This window comes from Panthera pardus, unplaced genomic scaffold (assembly GCF_024362965.1).
Source record: "Panthera pardus isolate Hobbes unplaced genomic scaffold, ASM2436296v1 HiC_scaffold_6, whole genome shotgun sequence".
Classification (NCBI taxonomy): Eukaryota; Metazoa; Chordata; class Mammalia; order Carnivora; family Felidae; genus Panthera; species Panthera pardus.
In genome coordinates, this window is record NW_026526991.1 from 49277673 (window position 1) to 49305665 (window position 27993).

Here is a 27993-nt window from a genome sequence, read left to right on the forward strand (position 1 = left end):
GATTCCATATTGTAAGTATAGGATGTTGACACACTGTAAGTGTACAGAATTTATAAAGGAAATATTTAAAACCAACTTAAAGAAAATATAAAAACCATATATAAAAAGTGATATTGAGATGCTCAGCCCGAATAAAGATAGGCAAAGGAAGGATTTATGAAGAAATTTTCCTCTGTAGAGCTATTAACATACTATGAGTCCCTACACCACGCCCTCTACCCACAAGACTCTACCTTAAGCCTGTAGAAATGTAGGAATAGGTCGCCTGTTGTTCTGCAGTTTAAGGCAAGGGATGCATGAATGTTTCCCTTAGACAGATGCGGGCCATGGGAGAAAGCCAAAGTAGGGTCAGCAATAGGACCTCCCGCAGTGCTGGAAGAAAACTATCAGCAAGAAGTTGGAGGGGAAAGTTGGATGTTTACCGGTTCCAGAAGAAGTTAAAAATGCTCAAACTCTAGACAAAGCAGTTAGCAAACTTGTTTTGGAAAGAGCCCGATAATAAATAATTTAGGCTTTTAGGGCTATATGATCTGTGTCACAACTACTCAACTCTCTGTTTGTAGCATGAAAGCAACCATAAACAATCCATAAATAAATACATATGTCTCTGTTGCGCTAAAACTTTATTAACAAATACAGGTAGCATGCTGGATGTGGCCCACAGCCATACTTCACCAGCTGTGCTCTAGACTCATCAGCCTGTCCCAAAGGAAGAGGAAGAAAGCAGGGCAGACCCCGGCTGTGGAAAAGCCCATGAAGACCCAGTCTACCCTAGCATCCTGCCATCCTGCTACCCTCGAGGAGTTACAAACTGGCAAGCTGGAGAGGGAGAGAAGGAAAAGCCAGACGAAGAGATATAAAGAGAGAGCAGCAACCACCCTCTCGTCCCAGGAAGCATCCAGCCTGAGGAAGACAGAGCTGAGAAAGAAGAGAATATTTGAATTAAATCCATTTCAGAGGTCTTGGGCCAAATACACTTAATTTCTGAACTCAGAATGCATTTCCAATTTAAAATGACAATAGACCTGTTTACCTAAGAGTCAAAAAAGTCATGACTGAGGTTGAGAAAAAAGAAAATAAGTTATATGTTGATTTAACCACACTTGCTTTTCCAAAATACTAGGGCGTATACAATCGCAGAGTCCAGCATTTTCTTTTCTTTTCTTTTCTTTTCTTTTCTTAGCTGAAGACCCCAGCTATTATGGAGAAACAGGTGGTGACATCACCCACTTCAGTCGCCTTTTGCAAACTCTTGACACAAGGAGCTCACCAAAAAGGCCACTCAGCAGTGTGAACGTTATTGATTCATTGTCCTGTCCAGTTTCTCCAACTGTCCAAGACAGATATTTGGTAAGAGAAGATAACTGGGGATTCTTTTGTCCTGCAATAAATATCATGACTAATTTATGCCTTTCTTCAAGTAAAGTGTGCACATCCACTTAGATGCTTTTAATTTGCCAGCAGGGTCACCTTTCTGAGGGCTCTCGTGCCTTCCCAAGGGCTGCTGGAAAGTTTATCTGTGGCCTGCGATTCAGAGCAAATGGCTAATTATAGGGGGTGCTGATCTTACTCTGCACTGAATGGGGCCCCTGGAGCATTTGCAAGGATCGGTGGAAAGCTTTATTCATTCTCAGCTCTTACACTAGCAAAGACAACAGTATGAAAATCCATCTGACTTTTGTTAAGACGTCTGATTTGTTGGAGCTGAAAAGGTTTTTAAAGCAAATGGCGTCATCTTCTATTGATCTTAGTGCCTTTGTGCTATGCATGTTATGTCATCAGATTATCTAACTCATTCATCCACCTTTTCCAAAATGTGTGATTCCTCTTCATTGTCTCCAACTGCTACCACACAGACACGCTTTTCTTGATAATGGTATAATTCTATTATGGTATTTCCCAGTGTTTTGCTTTGTGTTTGATCACAGTGAAGTTCTCTTCTTAACCTATTAGCTGCCACTAGGGAGCAGGGATACGTGTCTATCTCCTGATTTATACAGTTCTCACAGGTGTCATATGCATTGGATAATTTTTCTTCTTTTAAAATTCCATAACATCCACCCAAGAAATGGTGATGAGAAAAAGAGTGAGAGAGGGAGAGAGAGGAGGTTGATGGTTATATGAATCTTGGTTGACTGCCAACTCCAATAATCATTTTATTTTTGAGAATTTTATATATATGCAATAGCAATTATTTATCTAAAGTTAGTAGTGAATTGGGTTTTTACCCCCTCTTTTGCTTTCTTTTTTCAGCATCTCATTGTCATCAAGAATAAAAGACTCTTGGGGTGCCTGGGTGGCTCAGTCAGGTAAGCATCAGACTTTGGCTCAGGTCATGATCTCACATCTTGTGGGTTCGAGCCCCATGTTGGGCTCTGTGCTGACAGCTCTGAACCTAGAGCCTGTTTCAAGTTCTGTATCTCCCTTTTTCTCTCTGTCTCTGTCTCTCTCTCTCCCAAAAATGAATAAACATTTAAAAAATTGATTTTAAAAAAAAGAATAAAAGACTCTTAATCAAAACTGAACTTTTGTCTTCAAAATGTTGGATTATGTGGAAAACTGTCAGAGTGCTATTTTCAGGTTTGAGTTATAAATACCATTCTTAATGAAAGGAAAATTAGGTAAGTTCAGCCTTTCACACTATTCAACATTTCTTTTCTCATTTTCATTCAACAAATACGTAGGGAGAGCCCACCACATTTGAGAAAATGTGGGAAAATACTAGGCCTTGGGATATGACAGAGAAAGAGACAAGGCCAAGAACAGTATTAGAGGGTGATCAATGTTATGCCAGGATGTAAAAGTAGGAGGAGGTAAGAGGGTGACTTTGTAGTAAACTTAGATTGAGTGGTCTAGGAAAGGCCTCTCTTTGAAGGTAAATTAACACTGGGGACGCCTGAGTGGCTCAGTCTGGTTGAGCATCTGCCTCTTGATTTGGCTCAGGTCATGATCCCAGGGTCGTGGGATTGAGCCCCACATGGGGCTCTGCACTGAGCATGGAGCCTGCTTGAGATTCTCTGTCTCCCTCCCTCTGCCCTTCTCCCCAACTCGTGCTCTCTCTCTCTCTCTCTCTCTCTCTCAAATAAAAAGAAGAAAAAATAAAGTTGATCTGTGTGATGAGAAACAGTCATGCAAAGATCAAGGAATAATAAACACATTCCAGAGAAAAATGTTAATGCAAAGCACCTACAGTAGGAACCAATTTCAGGGAGCCAAAAGAAGCTTAGTGTGGCTGGAGAGTTGTTGCTGATGTGAAGATGCTAAAAGTTGAGCACAGGGTCATAAGATGAGGCCTTCCTAAGAAGGGATAAAGACTGGATTTTTTTTCCCCAAGTTTTAGAAGAACTCAGACAAGAAGGGTATTTAAGTTGGAAGAATAACATAACCATAATCTGATCTACAATGTTTTAATATTGTGTTCTGGCTGCAAAGGGAAGAATGGATAATGAGACAAGATAGAGAATTAATATGGAAACTGTTATATTCCTCCAGACAAGAGATGATGATGTCTTGGGTTAGGGGATAGTAAAGATGTAGAAAAGTGGAAGAATGCAGGATAGATTTTGAAGTAGAATTGGTAGATCTTTCTGGGATAAATGTTGGAGTAAAGGAAATAGAGGAAACAAGAACAATGCCTAGATTTTTGTCATGCCCAGCGGGGTGGGGTAATGGTGCCACTTACTGCAATGGGACCTAAGGAATAGGAACAGAGTGAGGAGGTCCACAAAGAATGGTTGTTTTAGTGGTATTAGGTTTAAAATGTCCTCTGGAGGAGTACCTGTGGGGCTCAGCCGGTTGAGCATCTGACTCCTGATGTTGTCTCAGGTCATGATCTCACAGTCATGAGATTGTGGCACGTGTTGGGCTCTGCACCGACGGCTTGGGGTTCTGTCTCTGCTCCTCCCCTACTCACTCACTCTCTAAATAAATAAATAAACATTTAAAAATAAATAAAATATCATCTGGAAACCCAAGTGGAGTCGCCAGGCAAGCAGACAGATTTTGGGGAAGTCTGTGCTGGAAGTAAGTATTTAAGGGTGATGAGTATAGAAATGGTATTTGATGCCAAGAGGATAGTTGAAGTCACCAAAGGAGAGAAGAACAGAAAGAAAAGTAAAGAAGAAATCCAAGGTCCAATTGTTTATGTTAAGAAGAAAGAAGCTCCATCAAAGGAGCCTGCAGAAAGGTAGCCAGCAAAAAGAAAAACCAAGCAAATGTGGTGCCACAAAAGCCAGAAAAAGAAAGTGTCCTCTAAAGAAAGAAGGAACCAACTGTACCTAAAGCTGTGGAGATGCCAAGTAAGGGAAGGGAAGAAGGGTGACCATCATAACCAGTAAGCAGCACAGATGGCACTGGCGAGTAGTTCCAGAACAGCCTTGATGGAGGGGTCAGGTCAGAAGCCCAGTAAAATGGGGATGATGTCCTTAACCACAGAAAAGTCACTTAGGACATTTCACTGAAAAGAGAAACAGAGTAATAAGGAAGTAATGGAGGGCAATTTTGTCCCAACAAATATTTATTGGCCAAGTGCTAAGTGTAAGGTGCTGTGCTAAGTACTGCTAGGGAACAGGAAGGTGAATACCACATAGTGCCTGTTTTAAAGTCTCACAGTGGTTGGTAAAGCATTGGGAGAGTATTAACAGTCACCTGGATTTGTTATCTATTGCTGTAATACTACATAACAAAGTGTCCCCAAACTCAAACGCAGCAAGCATTTATTATTGTTCATAAGCCAGGTGGGGGGTTCTGCTGATCCAAGTCTGGCTCAGTTACTCGGAGATGGGCTTGTTCACATGCCTGTGCTCAGGGCCCTTCCAGTGCCAGGACCTTTGTGAGCGTGAGAGTCACATACCCATGAGACTGGCCCTGACCACTAGTCTGGAAGAAGACCACGTGCCAGAGAAAAGAATGGGGCCAGCATCCAAAGAGGAACAGAGATAATTACTGAAGAGTCTTAACAGTACCATTGAGCCTGAATCCAAACATACCTGGTGGTTTCCATCCTAGACTTCCTAGTCATGGAACCCCAAAACTTCCCCTTTATGTTGAATATAATCTGACTTAGGCTCTGTTACTTGCTTGCAACCCAAAGAGTTCTAATACATCCGAGTTAGAATTTTTGGACCTTTAAGAAAAAATATCCACTGATGATATAATCAAAGAGAGATTTTTTTTTTTTTTAAGGGGGATTTAGGAAAATTCTTTCTCATAGACTGGTTAGGAGAGATAAGCACCTGCTGAAGGGAAGTCCAGCTGGCAAGAATTTCATAATTTAGTTCCTGAGGATAAAAAAGGAGAATCCCATTTCCCTGTCCCCCCAGCTGATAGTGGGTACACACCAGGGCAGCCGGTTGCTTAGTGCCAGCGTCCATTCTGATAAGGAACATCCACATTTTATGATTGTTAAGTATCTTGATGATCACCCTTGCCCATCCCTGCGCTGCAATATATTTTCAATAAAGTGAAATGGCTTCAAAACGCTTGAGAATTCTGTTTTCTGCCTGCCTGTGATGTGTGACCTCAATTTTTTCCACCTTGGATATCAAGATGCAACAGAAATAAATTTGCCTGCAGCCTGGATGAACTGTCTCCCCATGAGAGGGACTGACTTCGCTTGCTCTTCTCCTTTGACCAAGTCGTGCTGAAATAATCAGAACAGACCCGGGCGGAATGCAAATGGCAATAACATCCAGACTGTCAAAGACACAGACAGGAGGCTGACCTCTGGCCACAAAGTGCCAGGAGTAGACAGGCAGGAAGGAAGCCAGGAAGAAACAGGGATATGAGTAACTACAAGAATTATGTTGGCGATGCACGATGTGCCACTGAGTCAACTTGTATTATCAACAAAATCCGGAGGGTCATTGTACTGTAGAATACACCCAAAAAGATGGCTGCTTCCCACCCCCAAACACTGTCTCATCCACTGGCTACTTCTCAAACTTCTGCCCCACACGTGATTCTTTCGTCTAAGGAAATAATCAGGCAAACGGGCAGTGATTGAAACTTCATTTATAACAGAAATAATTCAAAAACAGTCTCCATGTGCAGAGCTTCCGGGGCTCGAACTCACAGACCGTGACATCATGACCTGAGCCGAAGTCGGACGCTCCACCAAATGAGCCACCCAGGCGCCCCGAGAATATTGCTGTTTTGAACAAAATCAGAGTTGTCTTCATCAGAAAGAAGAACGGATATTCATAAGCAACTTGCTACATCTGTCACACAGCTTAAATTTCCTGAAATATGGGATTGTTTAAGTAATGAATGGTACAGCCACGGGATGGAATACTCTGCAGCTGTCTGTAGCTATTAGGAAAGATGCCGTAGGAAATTGTATAGTAAATGTTCTGCACATTTTAAATGAAAAAAGCAAGGTAAAGAAATGTGAATAATAGGATTATGAGTGTGTGTGTGCATGCATGTGTGTATCTCCTTATTCATGCACGTGAAATATTTGAAAGGATGTATAAGAAAGTGTTATCAGTAGTTACTTTTGGAAGATGAGACTGAAAAAGAGTATGACATTCACTTTTCACTTAAATCCATGCTATTTCTTTTGCAATTGGAATCAGAATTTCTTGATATGAAAATACTCCGTTCAAATCTGGTAACTTGCTTCCAGATAGGTCTAAATATAACAACATTCTGGGAAATTTTGCCTCAGCCCTGTCCTCTGAGATCATTAGCAAGAAGTGTGTTCACCATGATTCCAGTTCAGCAAAGAAGGCTCATCAGAAGAAGGAAGCACACCCCCCAGGTGAGACTCCATCTCAGAGAGAAGACACCCAAGATTTGGAGGGCAGCATATCCAGTCCGCTCCACGTTACCCTTTTCTTTAAGGTAAGAAGTATATTCTTGTTTCTAAATTCACTTGACGATCTGATGTGTTTGTATTCACCCTGATGAAAGTCCTCCTTTGTATTGAAGTTAAAAATTTTCTGTATCCCATAATTCTAGTTCTTTTGAGCTGGTAGGAAGTTGGTCACCATCTTCCTCCATGTTGTAATTGAAAACTGGGTGCTTCTAGACGGCTAAAGAAATTAAATGCGTATACCCAGGATTCAAAAAACTAAACCATGGCAACTCAGATGAAAGCTTAACATTTCTTTTGTGTTTTATGTTAACAATTTGTGAGAATTTCGCACTCTCATCATATAGCTATGACGGAGTCACACAAAAATGATCTTCTCCCAGGGCGCCTGGGTGGCTCAGTCAGTTAAGTGAACAACTCTTGGTTTGGGCTCAGGTCATGATCTCGTGGCTTCGTGTGTTTGAGCCCCACATCAGGCTCTGTGCTGGTGGCTCAGAGTCTGCTTGGGATTCTCTCCCTCTCTCTCTCTCTCTCTCTGCTCCTTCCACACTTGTGCTATCTCTGTCTCTCTCAAAATAAATAAACTTAAAAAAATAATCTTCTCCCCCACACTGATATTTACATAAATTGATGCCCTGGGAAGATGTGTCATGTCTTTGCAAAGACCACCTTCAAAACTATATTCCCACAGATTATGCTTCCATATGACCACACCCCACAGACTTCTCAACTTTTCAGTCAACCACCCCGATTCTCTTAACCCATGTACATGGGCCTCAACTCTTCAGTCCTTCACATGTTTCCATCATTTTTCTCCAAAGCCTATTCTTAAAACATGGTGCTCAAAAATTCACTGCAGCACCCCAATGAGATATTGTTTTAAAAGGCCCGTACTCATGGCCCCCTCTTTCTCTCCCCTTATTTGTACACCCCCTACTTATTTGTACCTCTGTACTTCCTGGAAAAAAAAATGAAAGCACTGAAAAATCAAACCAATATTACTGAGCCTCTCCACTAAAGACTCATGTGCCATTGTATGGTGCACCACAGGATTAACATGCCATAATGAAGATACTGGAAGAATAAACTAGAAAAGTCCAAGAGAATTTTTAATAGACTGCATGAGTTACAGAATAAAAAATTGGACAGAAGTCAGTAAGAGATATAGGAAATCAATTAAGTATTGCATAAAGTGACAACCAAATGGTAAGTTTCTAATGCCTGGCATCAGGGCCAATCTGCCCATTGCTTCCCAGCCTGAGTGAGAGGGCACCCCAAGAAGTCTCCTTTGTTCCCTGAGCAATACCAGGCCATCCTGCCTGGCCACACCCCACACTCATATTTTCTAGCCTGTTCTGATGACTCCAGCGTCAAACATCTCTTGTCAGCTGCTGCCTCTGACCTCCTCACTTTGTCCAATGCCAGATATTATAGCTTCTCTCATAGTGAACTTGGTTCCCTGAAACTGCATTCACCCTTCAAATTACATTTGCTCCAGAGAACATCCAGGCATTGTCCAGCATGTCCTCCAGACAAAATCCAGGCTGGAACTAGCCAATAAGATTGAAGTTGCTTCTGGGATGGTATCAGGCCCTGAAGAGAACTGAACAGTGGTCTGGCAAAATTTCCAGCATATTTTAAAGGGAAATGTTTTTGTCCAGATATACATAGTTGGATTTGAATAATGCACATATAATAGAACTGGAAATGTGTAAAGGATTTGGATAGAAGCTAGGAAAGAATAAGCATAGAATAAATATAAGGCAAAACATGCTTTGAACCTTTCATTGTAGGTGGAAATTTTTATTTGGTTGTAAAGAAAAAGTTTCTGATACTCAGGTCAAAAAATAAGAAGAAATGTTTCAGATTATGAGTGTCTTTCCCTGAAAACCCTTTAAATAAGATCTTTGCTATCCAGAAGCCAGAGTATACAGATCAGTGGTCCCCAAATCTACTTAATTAATAGCATCAGTAAAGAAGATTTTAAATGCATATTTCATATTTAATGAATCAGAATCTTAAAGGAGAACCAGGAAACTTATTTCCAAATCTAAACATCTAAATCTAAATCTGTTTCTGGTTATTGTCCAGGTTTGGGAGCCATTGTGAGTATGACATCCTATTGAAACTTCCAGAGCTAAGATCAAATTTTTTTTTAATTTTTTTGATGTCTATTTATTTATTTTGGGAGAGAGATAGATAGAGAGTGTGTGCTAGCAAGGGAGGGGCAGAGGGAGAGAAAGAATCCCAAGCAGGCTCCGCACTGCCAGCACAGAGCCCGATGCAGAACTCAAAGTCGTAAACTATGAGCCCATGACCTGAGCCAAAATCAGGAGTTGGACGCTTAATTGACTGAGCCACCTAGGCACTCCATAGTTTCAAACTTTTTGTTCTCTAGGGCTGCTCAGTAGTTAACAGGTTTTTGTCTTGCTATATTGAACTTTTAAATAATAATCCCTGCTTTTGATCAAGCCTAATGTCATACACTTTGGAGTATGTTTGCCCCACTTACAACAATTCTTCCTTCTCTAAGAACTTCCCAATCTATCGAGAGGACCCAGCAGACCTTTTTATATGATACAACTGAATTCCCTGGTCTCAGTTTAGTGGAATGGCAATGTACCAAGCTGAGCAAGTGAGAAGCCCCAACCTCCTAGAAATCTGAAATTGGGAGCAAGAATGAAAGTTGGTCCCTCTGTGTGGCTAGACCTTGTGAACATGGAAACTGCTGGCTGCCATCTTCCACTGGGCTGAGACACAGGAAAAGCTGTTCCCCAAGAAAGAAGGCAACAGATGCATAGAAAGAAGCAAGAGACCAGAGAGAGTACTCAGGATTTCCCACAGGTTTCCAGGCAACTATTGCAACCTTCCCAAGGCCCAGCTGCATTCTAGCCCTTGGGTTCCATAAGCCACCCCTCTTTCTTATAATTATTTTGGCTATTCTAAAGATAGCAACCTGCAGCAAGGGATCTACCTAATGTGCCTACTTACACTTGATAATGAATGACATATTCTCGAGACCAGAGATGTTCCGTGTCCCTCCCCCTATGGTGACTGAAGTCATTCTTTTTCCAACTATAACAGTTCGGATGACATATGACAGCTTCCTTTACATTTGAAGATCTATATGCACAACATGTGTCTGTGAATACTGATATGATTGAAAAAATCAACTATGTTCTTTCTTAATATGGAAAAAATGCCCAAACGTGGTCTGATTACAAAAATCATTTTATAAGATTATTTACAAATTCTGGGGAAAAATTACCATTCCTGAATAAAAATGCTTAAAGAATTTTCTGATAAACTTTAATTAGCCTCAGATCTCTTCTGGGAACTTGCTACCCACACTTTCAGTTCTCTGTCAGGAATCAAATGGTATTTAACCAGACATTGTTTTTGTTTATTCCTGTCAAACAAAGACTATCCAGCCATTCTCTTTTCCTAGAAAACATTCTTACCGAAAGAATATCTTTGCATTGGTAAGATCTCTTTGCTTGTAGCAGGTATGAAATGAAATTCAAAGCCAGCTCATAGCAAAATTGTCTGAAAATTTAAAAAATCATTTGGTTGGGTCTTTATAAAGTCCTTTTTAGTTTATTGCCAAAGTTTACATTAGCCAATTGGCTGTGACTTTACTTTAGACTGCTTTAGAGAAGTCTTGTATTGCTTTGTTCAAAAACATCCAATTTACTTTTGATACTGGATTAGAATATTTGCTGTCCTTTTAGATCTCTTCAAAATCCTGCTGCTATATCATTTGAAATGCTTCAGAACTATGCCTAAAATTTTTGCCTGTCCCCAGGTCTCTCACCTTTACCCCTTGCTCATTTAGAGTGTGGTTTGGCATCTGGTACAACTAATTTGCTCCTTCCAGAAAAAATCCTTTCTGGCATTACTTAGATCCTGATTGCTGGGCATATTACAAAACAACATCACTCTCCTTTTCTTTTGCCAAATAATGTATGTGTGTGTTCATTCATCACATCTTTATTAGTATCCAAAATGTACAAAGTATCCTTTACATTTCCTGTCCTCAAGAAGCTGATGGGATAGATGATAGAAAAACAAACTCATCCAGGCAACAAACGCAGACCACCTCATGTTTCAGAATGACATTGCACTTAAACACATCAGATGACATCTAAGAAAATTTTTAAATATTGAAAAGAAATATATAAATGTACTGAAGTCTTTCAAATAAGCAACTAACAGACATGACAGTGTACAACCCAAAGCAGCTGTCCTAAGGATCCTTTCCTCAAAACCCTTCAGTGTCTGCTTCCTTTAAATCTATTCTCCTATCCCAATTCCAGCAAGGGGTTACCTTTTTCTTTGTCTCTCTCAATGCCCTTACCTTAGTCTAACATCCCAAACCTGACTTGTTCTTTCAGAAGTAGCTCCAGGACCTTTCTAGCCATTCAAGGTCTTTGTTGTTGTTGTTGTTGTTGTTGTTTGGCTTTTTGTTTTGTTTTGTTTTGAGCATGTGCAGTTTTATTTTCTTAATGAGTAAAGTCCAAGCCTAGAAGCTGTTATACCAATCAAACGTCCTTTGCCTTTGCTAGTAGGTCCAAGGGAGTCAGCAAGACCATTTCTACTCACATAACAATAACTCTGTCTCCAGTAGAGCTTTGATGTGATACAACATAGGATAAGGGCCATATACAAGTTCGAAGGTACCAAGGGCATCTAGAAGAGCACAACCTTGTGAGGATTAGCCAAGTTTCATGGGCCAAGGGATGCAAATCAACTCAAAGTTGAGACATGAGTCATGTAGACCACATCAAGCCTGACTAGCACATGGATATAAGACAAGAACTTGCTACACCAGACCTCCCTTTCTGATACTCTGCAGTCTGGCAAAAGCCATTCTATCTGCATTTCTGTATAGATATGTCCAATTTGCTGATAGAGTGGGCCAAGGTTGTCATGGGCCAGCCACAAGGAAGAGCATGGAAGAGTTTATGCTGGTAGAGCAACCTACCTGTGCAGAAAGGAGTAAACACAGCAGGCCTGAAAATGCCTCTTTCTAGAAAGGCCTGCTACCAAGCTTGCCCTCTGACTGACACATGGGAACTTGGATTTCAGGACAACTCCCACCATTCCAAGAACTGATACTAATGGCTTACTCTGCAAAATTGTGTAAACCATGTGATCTATGCTGAACATCTGCTTTCTTTCTGGGAGTCTAGAATTTTAGTGTATGCTAAGGAAAGTAAGTCTATGTGACCAGTTTCCAGCAAGAATCCTGGGCATTGAGTCTCTAATGAGCTTTGCTGGTCACAGCTCATTGCTGAGGAAATCAGGTACAAGGAAAAGTTAAGGTGGCAGAGAAGTAGGGGGACTCTGGGCTTTCCTTGTCCCTCAAACACAGCTGTGTTCAGATCAGATCGCTTAGAATACCCAGAAAATTGATCTGCGGACTGACAGAAGGATCTCCACAGTTGGAGGGAGACAGCTTGGTAGGTATGAGGTGTGTGGAAGTGAATTGGGAGAGAGAAAAATGGTAGTGCTGTGGAGGAGAGGGAACCTTCTGTGGAAAGACAAAAGGTAGAGAAAGAGAAGGGGTTGAGAAAGTGTAGCATTGAGTTAGCACAAGAGGAAAACCTCTCTAGACCACAGAGAAGTACTGAGTGTCCCAGTTATTTTTTTGCAAATGGCATTTGAAGCTCAAACCCTGATGTTTGGAAGTGTGCAACTTTCTCTGGAGCAGAGCCGTGGTGTGCATTCCTGGGGAGGAGGGTGCTGGCCCTGAAGAGCATAGCAGGGTGTAGCAGTCTCAAGGGTGCACTGAGAGAGAATAGTCCCCTTCCTGGAGGACTTTTGGAAGAGGGTTTATTGCCTTCCAAGGACAAAAGACACTGCAGGCACTAGCCAAAGGCCTTTCATCAGCAGGGTGCAGAGGCACACCCAGAGAGAATATAACCTTTGCTGCTTTCAGCAGTGCTACACCATAGATTTCATGCACTGTGCAGGTGTGGGGCTGTTTCTCGGGGACAGAAGACTTCACATAGCATAGAGTGGCCCTACTCTGGAGAAGGGAGTCCTTTAAAATTCTTTTTCAGTTTATTTATTTATTTGGAGAAAGAGGGAGAGAGAGAGCATGAGCAGGGGAGGGGCAGAGAGAGAGGGAGAGAGAGAGAATCCCAAGCAGGCTCCCCACTGTCAGCACAGAGCCTAACGTGGGGCTCAAAGTCACAAGCTGTGAGATGATGACCTGAGCTCAAATCAAGAGTCGTTTGCTTAACCAACTGAGCCACCCAGGTGCTCCATAAGATTTTGGGTTTTGAATTCTAGCCACCCACCAAGGAAAAAACACAGGAGAGTTGTGGCTCAGGGTGAGCTTACTGCCCTCACTATTTTGTGACATCTGTCTGAACAGAAGGTATGTGAGATCCACAGTCAGAGAGGAGACAAGATTGGGGAGGCACAATTTTCCCCCAATACTGGCACAGTGGGAATTCAGAGAGCAACACAGTGGTTGCCCATGGAGACAGAACCCACTTATGCCAAACCCCAAATCCACTCACCCCCATGCCTGGCAACTGCTTATTTACTGGGGCAAGACTGACTCTAAGCCAAAGCAGCAGACCTCTCTTCTAGAAGACCAGTGCATCCAACACCCCCCATGAACCAAGTGCACTGAAAATCCAAGACTTCAAAGTGACACCTACAGTTCTTTTTGCTTTGTTTCTTTCTTCTTCTCTTTTTTCTTCTTGAATCAGTCTTCTAGTTTCTTATTTTTTTTTTTTTATTTACTTTTCTCCTTTTTTTGGATTAGGCTTTTTTTAATTCTTTTTTTGTTTGTTTGTTTTTCTTTTCTTCTTCTTTATTCTTTCTTCTTCTTTGGAATAATCCTTATAGTTTTTTGATTCTCTGATATTTTTTGTCCCCTTTCCTTTTCTCTTTTTTAAGGATCAGGCTTTCTCCCCAATGTTTTTTCCAGGGGTACTTCAACAAACAAATCAAAGCACACCTAGTTAAAGGTCCAAATGCTCCACCACTGCAAGGAAGGAGGACCTCTGCAGAGGACTGACCATGAGAAAGAGCAGCCAAAATGCAACAGCAGAGTGCACACAGCAAGTGCCAGAAACACCTTCTGAAGTTCCAGACCCTGGACAGTGTATGACCCCTTTTTAATATAGCAGTACTCTCAGGTGCAGGAAACATAACAGGGTTTTAAAACACACAAAAGACAGATGTAGCCAAATGATAAGATGGAGGAACCCCTCCCACCCCCCCTCGCCACACACACACATAAAGTAAGGCCAAGAATAAGTCACAGCCAGGGACTGGGTCAAAAAAGATCTAAGCAATATAGCTGAACAAGAATTTAGAACAGCAGTCATAAGACTCCTAGCTGGGCCTGAAAAAAAGCATAGAAGACACCAGAGAAACACATGCTACAGAGATCAAAGACCTAAGAACTAGTCAGGATAAAATAAAAAATACTGTAAGTGAGATACAAAACAAATGGAATACAGTGACAATGAGGATTAAAGAAGCAGAGGAGAGAAGAGGTGAAATAGAAGATAAAATTATGGAAAATAATGAAGTTGAAAAAAAGAGGGAACAGAAATTAGTAAGTCATGAGGGGAGACTTAGGAAACTAAGTGATTCCATGAAATGAAGCAATATCCACATCATAGGAGTCTCAGAAGAAGAAAAGCAAGGAAAAGGAGTAGAAAGTTTATTTGAACAAATTATAGCTGAGAATTCCCCTAATCTGGGGAAGGAAACAGACATTCAAGTCCAAGAGGCACAGAGAACTCTGCTCAAAATCAACAATAACAGGTCAACACCATGACATAACATAATGAAACTTGCAAAATACAAAGATAAAGAGAGAATTCTGAAAGCATTTAGGGACAAACGGTCCTAAACCTACAAGGGTAGGCACATAAGGTTAGTAGTAGACCTGTCCACAGAAGCTGGGTAGGCCAGAAGAGAGTGGCAGGAAATATTCAATGTGCTGAATGGGAAAAATATGCAGTCAAGAATCCTTGATCCAGCAAGGTTGTCATTCAGAATGGAAAGAGAGATAAAGACTTTATCAGATAAACAATAACTAAAGGAGTTTGTGACCATTAAACCAGCCCTGCAAGAAATTTTAAGGGGAACTCTGAGTGAACAAAAAAAAGAAGAAGAACAAAACAACAAAATCTACAAAGGATCAGACAATAAATATCACCAGAAACACCAACTCATCAGGTAACACAATGGCACTAAATTCATAACTTTCAGTGATCACTCTGAATGTAAATGCACTAAATGCTCCAATCAAAAGACATAGGGTACCAGAATGAATAAAAAAACAAGACCCATCTATATGCTGCCTTTAAGAGGCAGACTAGATTTTAAAACAAAGACTGTAACAAGAGATGAAGAAGGGCATTATATCATAATTAAGGGGTCTATCCATCAACAAGATATAATAATTGTAAATATTTATGCCCCCAACTTGAAAACACCCAAACATATAAATCAATTAATAGCAAACATAAAGAAACTCATTGATAATAACACCATAGGAGACTTTAATACCCCACTTACAACAATGGACAGATCATCTAAGGAGATAATCAATAAGGAAACAATGGCTTTGAATGGCACACTGGACCAGATGAACTTAACAGATATATTCAGGAGGGTGCCTGTGTGGCTCAGTCAGTTGGGCATCTGACTTCAGCTCAGGTCATGATCTCACAGTTGGTGAGGACAAGCCCCGCTTTGGGTAAGGCCAAGCCCCACATCATTTGAACATGAGCCCTGCTTCAGGTGAGCCAGCGCTCTGCTTCTGGTGAGCTCCAGCCCAGCTTCAGATAAAAACACAAGCCCCAGGTGAGCCCTGCTTTATTCTCTCTCCCTCCCTCTCCCTTCCTCTCTCCCCTGCACCCCCCCCCCCGCCATCATGGGATTCTGTCTCTGTCCCTCATTCACTTGCACCCTCTCTCTTTCTCTCTCAAAAAAAAAAAAAAAAATATATATATATATATATATATATATATATATATTCAGAGCATTTCATCCTAAAGCGGCAGAATACACATTCTTTTCAAGTGCACATGGAACATTCTTCAGAATAGACCACATTCTAGGTCACAAATCAGTCCTCGATAGATACAGAAAGATCAAGATCATATCATGCATATTTTCAGACCATTAGTGAAAGTCAACCACAAGAAACAATTTGGAAAGACCACAAATACATGGAGGTTAAAGAACATCCTACTAAAGAATGAATGGGTTAACCAGAATATTAAAGAAGATATAAAAAAATACACAGGTACAAATTAAAATGAAAACACGACACTCCAAAACCTCTGGGATGCAGCAAAGGTGGCCCTAAAAGGGAAGTGTATTGCAATAGAGACTGATCTCAAGAAGCAAGACTCAAATACACAACCTAACCTTACACCTAAAGGAGCTAGAAAGGGAAGACAAATTAAGCCTAAAGTTGGTACAAGAAGAGAAATAATAAGTATTGGAGTAGAAATAAATGATATAGAAACAAACAAAAAATAACAACAACAACAACAACAAAAAAAAACCTAGTAGAACAGATCACTGAAACTAAGAGCTGGTTCTTTGAAAGAATTAATAAACTTGATAAACCCCTAGCCAGACTTAACAAAAAGAAAAGAAAGAGGACCCAAATAAATAAAATCATGAATGAAAGAGGAGAGATCATAACCAACACCACAGAAGTATAAACAATCATAAGAGAATATTATGAAAAATTATATTTCAGCAAACTGGGCAATCTGGAAGAAATGGATTAATTCCTAGAAACATACAAACTACCAAAGCTGAAATAGGAAGAAATAGAAAATTTGATCAGACCCATAACCAGCAAAGAAATTGAATCAGTCAGCAAAAATCTCCCAAGAAACAAAAGTCCAGGGCCAGATGGCTTCCCAAGGGAATGCTACCAGACATTTAAAGCAGAATTAGTACCTATTCTTCTCAAACTGTTCAAGAAAGTAGAGATGGAAGGAAAACTTCCAAACTCATTCTATAAGGCCAGCATTACCTTGATTCCAAAACCAGAAAAAGACCCTGCTAGAATGGAGAATTACAGGCCAATATCCCTGATGAACATGGATGAAAAAATTCTCAACAAGATACTAGTAAATTGAATCCAACAGTACAGTAAAAGAATTATTCACCACAATCAACTGAGATTTATTCCTGGGCTGCAGGGGTGGTTCAATATTCACAAACCAATCAACGTGATACACCATGTTAATAAAGGAAAGGATAAGAACCATATGATCCTCTCGATAGATGCAGAAAAAAGCATTTCACAAAATACGTCATCCATTCTTGATAAAAACCCTCAACAAAAAGCATAGAGATGGAACATACCCCAACATCCTATACGAAAGACCTACAGCTAATATCATTGTCAATGGGGAAAAACTGAGAGCTTTTCTTCTAAGGTCAAAAACAAGACAGGGATGTCTGCTCTCACCATTATTATTTAACACAGTACTGGAAGTTCTAGCCTCAGCAATCAGAAAATAAAAATAAATAAAAGGCATCCAAATCAGCAAGGAGGAAGTCAAACTTTCACTATTTGCAGACAACATGGTACTCTATGTAGAAAACCTAAAAGACTTCACCAAAGAATTGCTAGAACAAATACATGAATTCAGCAAAATTGCAGGATATAAAATCAATGTACAAAAATCTGTTGCATTTCAATATACCAATAATGAAACAGAAGAAAAGGAAATCAAGGAATCGATCCCATTTACAATTGTACCCAAAACAAGATACCAAGGAATAAACCTAACCAAAGAGGTAAAACATCTGTACTCTGAAAACTACTGAACACTTACCCCCAAAAATGGAAAAGCATTCCATGCTCATGAGGTGGAAGAATGAACATTGTTAAAATGTTGACACTACCCAAAGCTATCTACATTTTTAATGCAATCCCTATCAAAATACCACCAGCATTTTTCACAGAGCTAGAACAAACAATCCTAAAATTTGTATGGAACTACAAAAGACTTCAAATAGCTAAAGCAATCCTGAAAAAGCAAAGCAAAGCTGGAGGCATCACAATTCTGGATTTTAAGCTATATTACAAAGCTATAGTCATCAATATAGTGTGGTATTGGCATAAAAACAGACACATAGATCAATGGAACAGAATAGAGAACCCAGAAGTAGACCCACAAATGTATGGTCAACCCATCTTCGACAAAGCAGGAAGAATGAAAGGAGCGTCTGGGTGGTTCAGTCGATTAAGTGTCTGACTTCAGCTCAGGTCATGATCTCATAGTCTGTAGGTTTGAGCCCTGTGTCAGGCTCTTCACTGACAACTCAGAGCCTAGAGCCTGCCTCAGATCCTGTGTCTCCTATTGTCTCTGCTCCTTCCCCCACTTCTTTCTCTCTCTCTCAAAAATAAATAAACATTTTTTAAAAAGAATATCCAATGTTAATAGTCTCTTCAACAAATGGTATTGGGAAAACTAGACAGCAACATTCAGAAGAATAAAACTGGACCATTTACTTACACCATACATAAAAATAAACTCAAAAATGCATGAAAGACCTAAATGTGAGACAGAAAACCATCAAAATCCTAGAGGAGAACACAGGCAGCAACCTTTTTGGCCTTGGCCACAGCAACTTCTTACTAGACACGTCGTCAGAGGCAAGGAAAACCAAAGCAAAAATGAACTATTGGGACTTCATTAAGATGAAAAGTTCCTGCACAGTGAAGTAACCTGTCAATAAAACTAAAACGCAACTGATGGAATGGGAGAAGATTTGTAAATGAAATATCTGATAAGGGGTTAATATCCACAGTCTACAAAGAACTTATCAAACTCAACACCCAAAAAACAAAGAAGCCAGTAAAGAGATGGGCAAAAGACATGAATAGACACTTCTCCAAAGAAGACATCCAGATGGCCAACTGACACATGAAAAAATGCTCCATATCACTCATCATCAGGGAAGTACAAATCAAAACCAAGATGAGATACCACCTCACACCTGTCAGGATGGCCGCAATTAACAACTCAGGAAACAACACATGTTGGTGAGGATGAAGAGAAAGGGGAACCCCTTTGCACTGTTAGTGGGAATGCAAACTGGTGCAGCCTCTCTGGAAAACAGTATGGAGGTTCCTCAGAAAGTTAAAAATAGAACTACTCTATGACCCAGAAATTGCACTACTAGGTATTTACCCAAAGGATATAAACATACAGATTCAGAGGATTACATGCACCCTGATGTTTACAGCAGCGTTATCAACAATACCCCAAATATGGAAAGAACCCAAATATGGATAATGGATAAAGAAGATTTTGTATACACACACACACACACACACACACACACACACACACACACAATGGAACATTACTCAGCCATCGAAAAGAATGGAATCTTGCCATTTGCAATGACATGGATGGAGTTAGAGTGTATTGTGTTAAACAAAATAAGTCAGTCAGAGAAAGAGAAGTAGCATATGATTTCACTTACATGTGGCATTTAAGAAACAAAACAGATAAGCATTTGAGAAGGGAAAACAAAGAAAGAGAGGGAAGCAAACCATAAGAGATTCTTAAGAGAACAAACTGAGGGTTGCAGGAAGGCAGGTGTTGGGGGGGGGGGTTGGGCTAAATGGGTGATGGATATGAAGGAAGGCACTTGTGATGAGCACTGGGTGTTATATGTAAGTGATCACTAGATTCCACTCCTGAAACCAATATCACACTATATGTTAACCATAATTTAGACAAAAATTTGGAAAAAAATTTAAAATGAATATATCCTTGCATTCAGATCAAAATATCCAAGGAAGTAGGATTCTTAGAAATCCATTCCAGCATCTTCCATCCTATTAGAAGTCCATTTTACATACACTGGAATTCCTTTAAAAAAAAAAAAAGGAAAGAAAAGAAAAGACTGCTGTTCTTTGTATGTGTCCTTTCAGAGCTGGTTTTAGCACTTCTCCTAAGACACTGCAAACATTTTAGTCCCTAGTTCAAACAGCTGGCTGTAATGGACCTGAACTCATGTTTCACTGTGAGACTTAGAAATTAGTAATGATCCTGCTTGCTATTAAGTAAGAACTCAGATTCTGGCAAGGTAGTGCTCTGTCAACATATATCAAAATGCTTACTCCCTAGTGACCTTCTCCTCTTTGCATATATTCACAAGAGTTATAAAACAAATGCCAAATGCTGAGCAATAAAAAACCTTCAGTTTATATTTCAAACGTCAGTTGCTCTACAAAAACACAAAATAATATTGCCAAAATATGAAACAAAGAGAAGTACGAATAACTTCCCTAATGACTTCCTTTTTTCCAGGAGCTCTTGGATCACTCAAAGGACTTGACCCTATATTCTAAAAACTGTCATTCTTAACCTCTGCCGAATGAAAAAAGCAGAGGTCAAAGACAAGGGCTCTTCTAAAATGCACTGCTATTTAAGGACTCCTTCATGATCAGAGTTCAAAGCCAGCAGATTTCAATGAAGTACTACAGCTCATCTGGCTATCTAGGATAAGTTATTTTGCAAAGATAGGGGTGTGTCTTAGGTATAGAAAGAGACCTCATCTTGCTTTATATTTGGCTGCCAGAGACATGATGAAATTTGCTAGATGCAACCTCCTTTGTCTTTGCTGTGCATGTCTTTGGCCTTGACCTAAACTGTGCTAACCTTTCAAAGTTAAACCTCCTACTACTTCCCAACATATACCTTAAGCTTCTATCATATTTGAAATTTTCAGTTGTGTAGATATGCCAAGTTCTTTTACATTTCTGGGTCTTTGTACACAACCTTTCTCGATCTGTATGTATTTCTCCTTCCTTTTCTACCTTGAGGAAAACTACTCATTCTCCAAGAAATTGATCATACAATTCCCTTGGTGAAACCTTCCCAAATTTCCCAGTTACTGGCTCCCTCCTCTGTTGCCTTTTGGGGAAACCCTGGATATAGCACTTAGGATATTATATTTTAAAAAAATTTTTTTAACGTTTATTTATTTTTGAGACAGAGAGAGACAGAGCATGAACAGGGGAGGGTCAGAGAGAGAGGGAGACACAGAATCCGAAACAGGCTCCAGGCTCTGAGCTGTCATCACAGAGCCCGACGCGGGGCTCGAACTCACGGACCGCGAGATCATGACCTGAGCCGAAGTCGGATGTTTAACCGACTGAGCCACCCAGGTGCCCCAGGATATTATATTTTAAGTGTGTGTGTGTGTGTGTGTGTGTGTGTGTGTGTGTGCATGTGTTTCTCCCCTGCAGCCAGGCTGTGAGTTCTTTGGGGCAGCCAACTTCATTCATCTTTGTATATTTATCGCTTGGTAGCTTCATAAATGCTGATCAACTGAGTAAAGAATCAGAATTGAGACTTCAGGTGTTTGACTCCAAGTACTAACCTCTGGACTGTTAAGATAAAGAAAACTGAATGTAATACATTGTAATGTGTTGGATATTCCATTTATAGCATTTGAAAAGGTTTGACACAAAAAAAAAAAATTGAAGAATTTTATATACCAAAGGAAGCATCAATTATGTCCTACCTTCTTTTAAATACAAACAGGCTGTATATCAAAATTTTCTTCCCTCTCGGGGTATTAGAGCCTATACTCTATAAATTTTGTTCATGGTTTATAGAGTATAGAACCCTCTGGAGCCCAGCCCCCCACCCCCACCTCATTGAGCTTGTGTGCTCAGGGAGGTCTTTACACACCGAGGGAATGTTAATACCCAAGCTTTATGGAAGATTGACTGTAGAAAAATTAACTGATGAAGCCCAGGACCATAGGAAGAGAATTATGGTATCTGTGGCTATTTATCTCCAAGAAGATTTACTATCTCACCTGAAGACATACGCTGCTGTGTGACAGGAATTTATTTACAGTTCAAGCCTGACCTTTTTCCATGTTGAGGGAGATTGCATTACTGGGTAGCTTGGGGATTTATTGTCCCTGTTTAGCCGCAGTGACATTTCCTGACTATTGGCTGCAGAAGCCCTTCTAAGCTCAAGCACAGAAAATCCTGACCCTGATGTCCCACCTCTACCTAGGGGCACATTTCTCGGGGCAAAGTATTAATAGGTTTAAAGGACAAAGTTTCTTGGAAGAGAGCGAGAGCACAGGGGACAGACAGCATGATGCCTTGCCACCTCCTGTAGAAATCAAGACGAGTAAGTTCAAATAGAGTTGGGTCCCTAGAAGCCCTGCAGGGTGAGAAGACAGGTGGCAGATGTGAGGATGTGAAACCACAGGAAAATGAAATAGGACCCCCCTCTCTCTGTCCTCTTTGGTGTCCCTTTGCACCAGATTGAGTCACAGCACCAGTTTTCCAAACCAGAGAAGCAATTCTCAAACTGGCTTCTGCTTCAATTGCAGGGACTCTTTATCCATATACTGAACAAATGCCAAGCAGCTCCCTGTATCCCAGGTATATTTTAAATTTCCTTTTGCTAAATCCTTATTTCTTTTTCCCTCCACTCTCACCATTTCTATAAACCTTGGGAGTTTTTTAAAAATACTTTTAAAATATTTCCAAGGAAATTCCAAATTAAAAAAAAAAAAAACCTCACAGACTAAGAAAACACAACGTATTGGTAATTGTGATTAATAAAACAATGTTCCCAATTAAATTAGATAGTGAAATTGATTCAATATAGGGACATTTTTAACTGAGAGAACTGTTTATATGAACTGAATTTACTTTATTGTTTTTAATGTTTTTAATGTTTATTTATTTTTGAGAGAGAGAGAAAGAGAGCAGGGGAAGGGCAGAGAGAGGGAGACACAGAATCCAAAGCAGGCTCCAGGCTCAGAGCTGTCAGCACAGAGCCCGACGTGGGGCTCAAACTCACAGACGGGGAGATCATGACCTGAGTCCAAGTATGACGCTTAACCGACCGAGCCACCCAGGCTCATATGAACTGAATTTAAAGAGTCACTTCAAGTAGAGCCTGCCTGACTTCATTAGATTCACAGAGATAAATATCATATGCAGCAATTAGCCAAGAGAATGTCGATTCCAAGACTGCCTTTCCCCTCCTGCAGTGTGTTCCATTTATCACAGTCGTATATAAAATTTCAAGCCACAATTGGACAGGAATTACTGTGTTCTTCCAACGGCATTTCTTTTTAAAATTACATGCATCTTTCATTCATGTTGCAAGTTACATCTACTGCTTCAAAGTATGGAATGAAAAGCTAGAAAGAAATCTAGTTATCATCTTGGACAGAGTTTTTCCAACCCATTTGTTAAGCAGAGAAACTCCTCCCACCCCCGCCCCCAAAGGCACAACAAACTTAAAAAAGCAGAGTTTCTCATCAGGAAGGTCTTAGAGACCCATTTCTTTGGGGCTTCCTCCTTTCCTTGCTATTGGCTGGCCCCAGCCCAAGAGCTCCTGGAATATCAATGTAGGGTATATAAGTTGAAAGCAGATATCTGGGGGAAAAAAACCTCTCATTTTATGGTTAAAACGAATCCACAATAGTTAAACTACTTTCTTAAATTGACACAATCAGCTGGCTGCTAACCTGAAACTAGAATCCAGGTGTCTACGACACCAAACTAAACCAAGCAGTAATTTGCTGCTGCCTTCATTGTCCAAGATAGAAGTCATTTTTTATTACATAATTCGATATAGCAGTTAATGAACATCTGTCAAGCCACAGTCATGGCGTTTCTTCTGTTAAAAATAGAACTGTTGTACTACTCACAAGAGCCAAGGTATGGAAACAACCTAAGTGTCCATCAGCAAATGAATGCATAAAGAAGATATATGTACATATATACACATACACGCAATGGAATATTAGCCACGAGAAGGAAGGAAATCCCACCTTTTGTAACGATATGAATGGAACTTGAGGACATTATGCTCAGGGAAATAAGCCAGAGAAAGGCAAATACTTCATGGATCGCATATATGTATCATCCTTTTTAAAAAATCAAACCCATGAAAACAGAATGGAAAAGTAGCCAGGGGCTGGGGGTTGGGGAAAATAGGGAGAGGTTGGTAAATGGGGACAAACTTTAAGCTATGAGATAAGCACATCTGAGGATCTAACGTAAAACATAGTGACTGTAGTTGATGGCACTGGATTGTATAACTAAAATTTGCGAAGAGAGAACTTAAATATCCTCACCAAAATAAATAAATAAGGAAACAAATAAATAACAAGTGAGGTGATGGATGTTTTAATTAACTAGACAGGGGGAATCTTTTTGCAATGTGTAAGTTTTTTATTGTCACCATGATGTACATTTTAAATATCTTATCATTTTACATGTGAATGATATCTCAATAAAGCTGAAATTTAAAAAAAATTAGGCGTATTCCACATAATCTATAGCCATGTATCTCCACCAGGAACAACCCTCTGATTGTCAAATTTGTCTTATGAACAACTAATAATGATTTAAAAAGCATTGAAAAATATAAAGTGCATAATTGAGACATAAGAATATGAAGTTGTTTCCTAAAACTGAGAACACGTATCCTTAAGTCTTATTGCCTAAACACTGGGTGCCTATCTATGTAACAGTTGCCTCTCGCCAGACATCACTGATATAATGTCACAGACAAAAGAGAGCAGCCAATGACACAAAGAAGCAAATATGGTCCACAATCGAAGTGGTCTCTTCAGACGTTCAGATGTTCAGAGTGGCGGCTGGCTGTATGTTCGTTGTTTGTTTTCTACGGTAAGCTTGTATTTCTCACCATTTACATCAACCCTGAACTTAAGGTAACTATTTCCTGTTACTGTTCATTTTACTTTGTCCTGGAAAAAAAGAGAAAAGGAGATAAGGCATTTCTGGTATAGTATAAAGTGATCCAAGCTAATTAAATGCAGTAAGAGCCAAGTGACGGATTAGCCTTTCATCCCATTAGCCCACATGCGTAAACCAGAGTCATAAACATTTAGCAAGTTCTTTGTCATTTATTTTAATGCTTTTTAAATGTGCTAAGGAGAAAAAATTTATGAGGTGTTTCTACAGCATTCTGGTTATGAAGTTTCTATTTATCAATAGCTAATTTATTTCTATAATGGAATACCAGGTTACCAAGAAAGCTTCCTATAATAAATATGAGGAATTAATGTAACAGTCTCTAATTATTGAATAATATAGGTAAGAATATAAGTAGTTACTGAAAAAAAATTATATGTACTGAATCTGCAAAAAACAATATAAGGAGGTATTAGGTATTTTAGGGGAAAGACCGATTTTTAAAAACCACACAGGTAAGACAAATACCATATGATCTGATTTACGTGTGGAATTTTAAAAACAAAACAAAACAAGAAAACCAAGCTCAGAGATCCAGAGAACAGATTGGCAGTTGCCAGAGGTGGGATGGAGAGTGGGCAAAATGGGTGAAGGAACTCAAAAGGTACAAACCCCAGTTATAAAATAAATAAGTCACGGGAACGTAATGTACAGCATGGAGAATATAGTTAGTCACATTGTATTGCATTATTTGCAAGTTACTAAGAGAACAGATCTTAAAAGTTCTCATTACAAAAAAAAAAAAAAAAAAACTTCTGTAACCATGTATGCTGACAGACATTAACTAGCCTTATTGCGGTGATCATTTCGCAATATATACAAATATCAAATCATTACATTGTACACCTGAAACTAATATCATGTTACATGTTAATGATACCTCAATAAAAAATAATAACAAAATTAAAGTGCTAAAAAGTTACACAGGTTCAAAATTTTCCCATAAATAAAGCTCAGTTTACCATCCACTCATTAAAAGCCTAAATTCCAGTCCAAAGAATTTAGCACCACCCCAGCAAGGTTACTGTAATAGGATTTAAAGGATTACCGCGATATATCTGTTAGGTAAAAATGACTAACTATGTCACATTTGCTGGGAGGTTTACTTTAGTTAACCTATTAAGTCAAACGTAGTCACATAAGTTTAATCCAATAAATCCAAAGCTTCAATATCACCAGCAGTTTGCTAAACTTGATAAATTAACCTGGCATTCCATTATTTAAAAATACCTTAATAGAAACAAAAATCGTAAATAATTTTAAGTAATTCACCTGTTTTCCATGTGCACACTGCTCCAGCATCGTCCCAGCTAAGGTTCGCTGGACCTTATGTTACACAACCAAGTTTTTATCCATAAGGTGGCTGAAATTGATGACCATTCTTCTCAATCACAGGTGGTGATCTTATAACGGACCACACAATTTATTTGCTATAACCACCTAACTCAGCTTGATTTGAGTGTTTATGGGGCCAATGCATCCTGACCAAAGGAGAGACTGTAGCAGTGAAAAATACTTGACATGTATTGAGGAATATTAAAAGTATATGTCAGTGTAATTCTCAACATTCCTTTATGTCACAAGGAAAACCCAGCCCCGGGCAATGGAGGAGACCCTCAGAAGATCCATTAAGGAAGGCACTCCTTTCTCAACCGGTTCTAAGGTGAACCAAGCTGCAAGCAACCCAGCTGCTCACAGAAAGTTACTAAGCAGGTCAAACCACAGACATAATATTCAAAGACCCTATTTGGTCTGCCCTCCTTTAAAACAATTCAGTTCAAGTCTTCGAATATGTCTTTGAAGTGTGCCCGTTGTGCATGCTAAACACCAAAATTCTATTGAGGAGACAGGATATGCACAAAAGTGCTCCAGCGGGCTGTGACATGGTAACTAGAATGCAAAAGGTACATAAGTCATGGTCGACAGTACTAGGTAATCTCAGAGAGATTAGACAGTCTGAGAAGGCCTTCTGAGAAAAGGGGGTTTGGCTCGCCCTTAAAGACAGGAGTGATATTGGGGCGCCTGGGTGGCTCAGTCGGTTAAGCGTCTGACTTCGGCTCAGGTCATGATCTCACGGTCCGTGAGTTCGAGCCCCGCGTCGGGCTCTGTCCTGACAGCTCAGAGCCTGGAGCCTGCTTTGGATTCTGTGTCTCCCTCTCTCTCTCTGACCCTGCCCCTTTCATGCTCTGTCTCCGTCTCAAAAATAAATAAACATTAAAAAAAAAAATTTTTTTTAAAGAAAGGAGTGATATTGTAAAGGTAGAAAAAATAGGATAAGGCATTCCAGGCTAGGGACCCAGAATAGCAAATCTATAAAGGTGATGGTGACCAGGTCTCATTCAGAAGATAACAGGGACATTTTCCTGAAGACAGGGCACCTGTCAGGGTGTTGATGTTGGGGGAGGGGCAAGCGGATAGTAAGGGTCTTCATTGCTGCAATGACGACTTTAAATTTCATTTAATAAGGCCCCCATAAAAATGAAAATATCATGTCAAATATGTCTTCTTCCAGATTTTTATTTAACTGCTAGTTAATTAACCTACAGTGCAATATTGGTTTCAGGAGTAGAATTCAGTGACTCGTCAATTACACACAACACCCAATGCTCATCCCAACAAGTGCCCCCCTTAGGACCCATCACCCATCTAGCCCATCCCCCACCCACCTCCCTCCATCAACCCTCAGTTTGTTCTCTAAGAGTCTCTCATGGTTTGTTTCCCTCTTTTTCCTCCCTCCTGTATGTTCATCTGCTTTGCTTCTTAAATTTCACATATGAATGAAATTATGTGGTATTTGTCTTTCTCTGACTGACTTATTTCACTTAGCATAATACATTCTAGCTCCATTCACATCATTGCAAATGACAAGATTCCATTCTTTCTGGTGGCTGAGTAATATTCCATTGTATGTATATTCCACGTCTTCTTTATCCATTCATCAGTTGATGAACATTTGGACTCCTTCCATAGTTTGGCTATTGTTAGTAGTGCCGCTTAAATTATGTTAAATATTATCCCATCTATGATTGAAGAATAGGCAGAGGTGCATATTTATCCCCATATAAAAATACTCAGGAAACAATCTGTATGATACACACAAAGAAACTATTATCAGTGGCTGCCTCTGGACTGGGGAGGAGTTAGAGTTGAAATGGATTAAAGAGAAATATTAGCTTTTTATTTTATACATTTCTGTGTTTCATGGTTTTCTGTTTTGAGGGTTTTTTAACAACAGGTTGTATTATATTTCACTTATATACATACCACTTACATACATTTAAAACACAAATTTGGGGGGGAGGGGTGCCCGGTGGCTCAGTTGGTTAGGTGTCCAACTCTTGATTTGGGCTCAGGTCCTGATCTTGCAGTTCGTGAGATCGAGCCC

At 39.8% G+C, this 27993-nt stretch overlaps 1 long non-coding RNA gene across 1 annotated transcript in view; it reads left to right on the forward strand.

Annotated features, from left to right (window-relative positions):
* Positions 1 to 2250: 2250 nt before the first annotated feature.
* LOC109270465 (uncharacterized) overlaps positions 2251 to 27993 on the forward strand; it is a 137598-nt gene continuing 111855 nt past the window's right edge. Inside the window, exons 1-2 of the long non-coding RNA XR_002081541.2 lie at positions 2251 to 2309; positions 6626 to 6843. This is a non-coding gene — a long non-coding RNA (uncharacterized LOC109270465). The remainder of the gene's footprint in view (positions 2310 to 6625; positions 6844 to 27993) is intronic.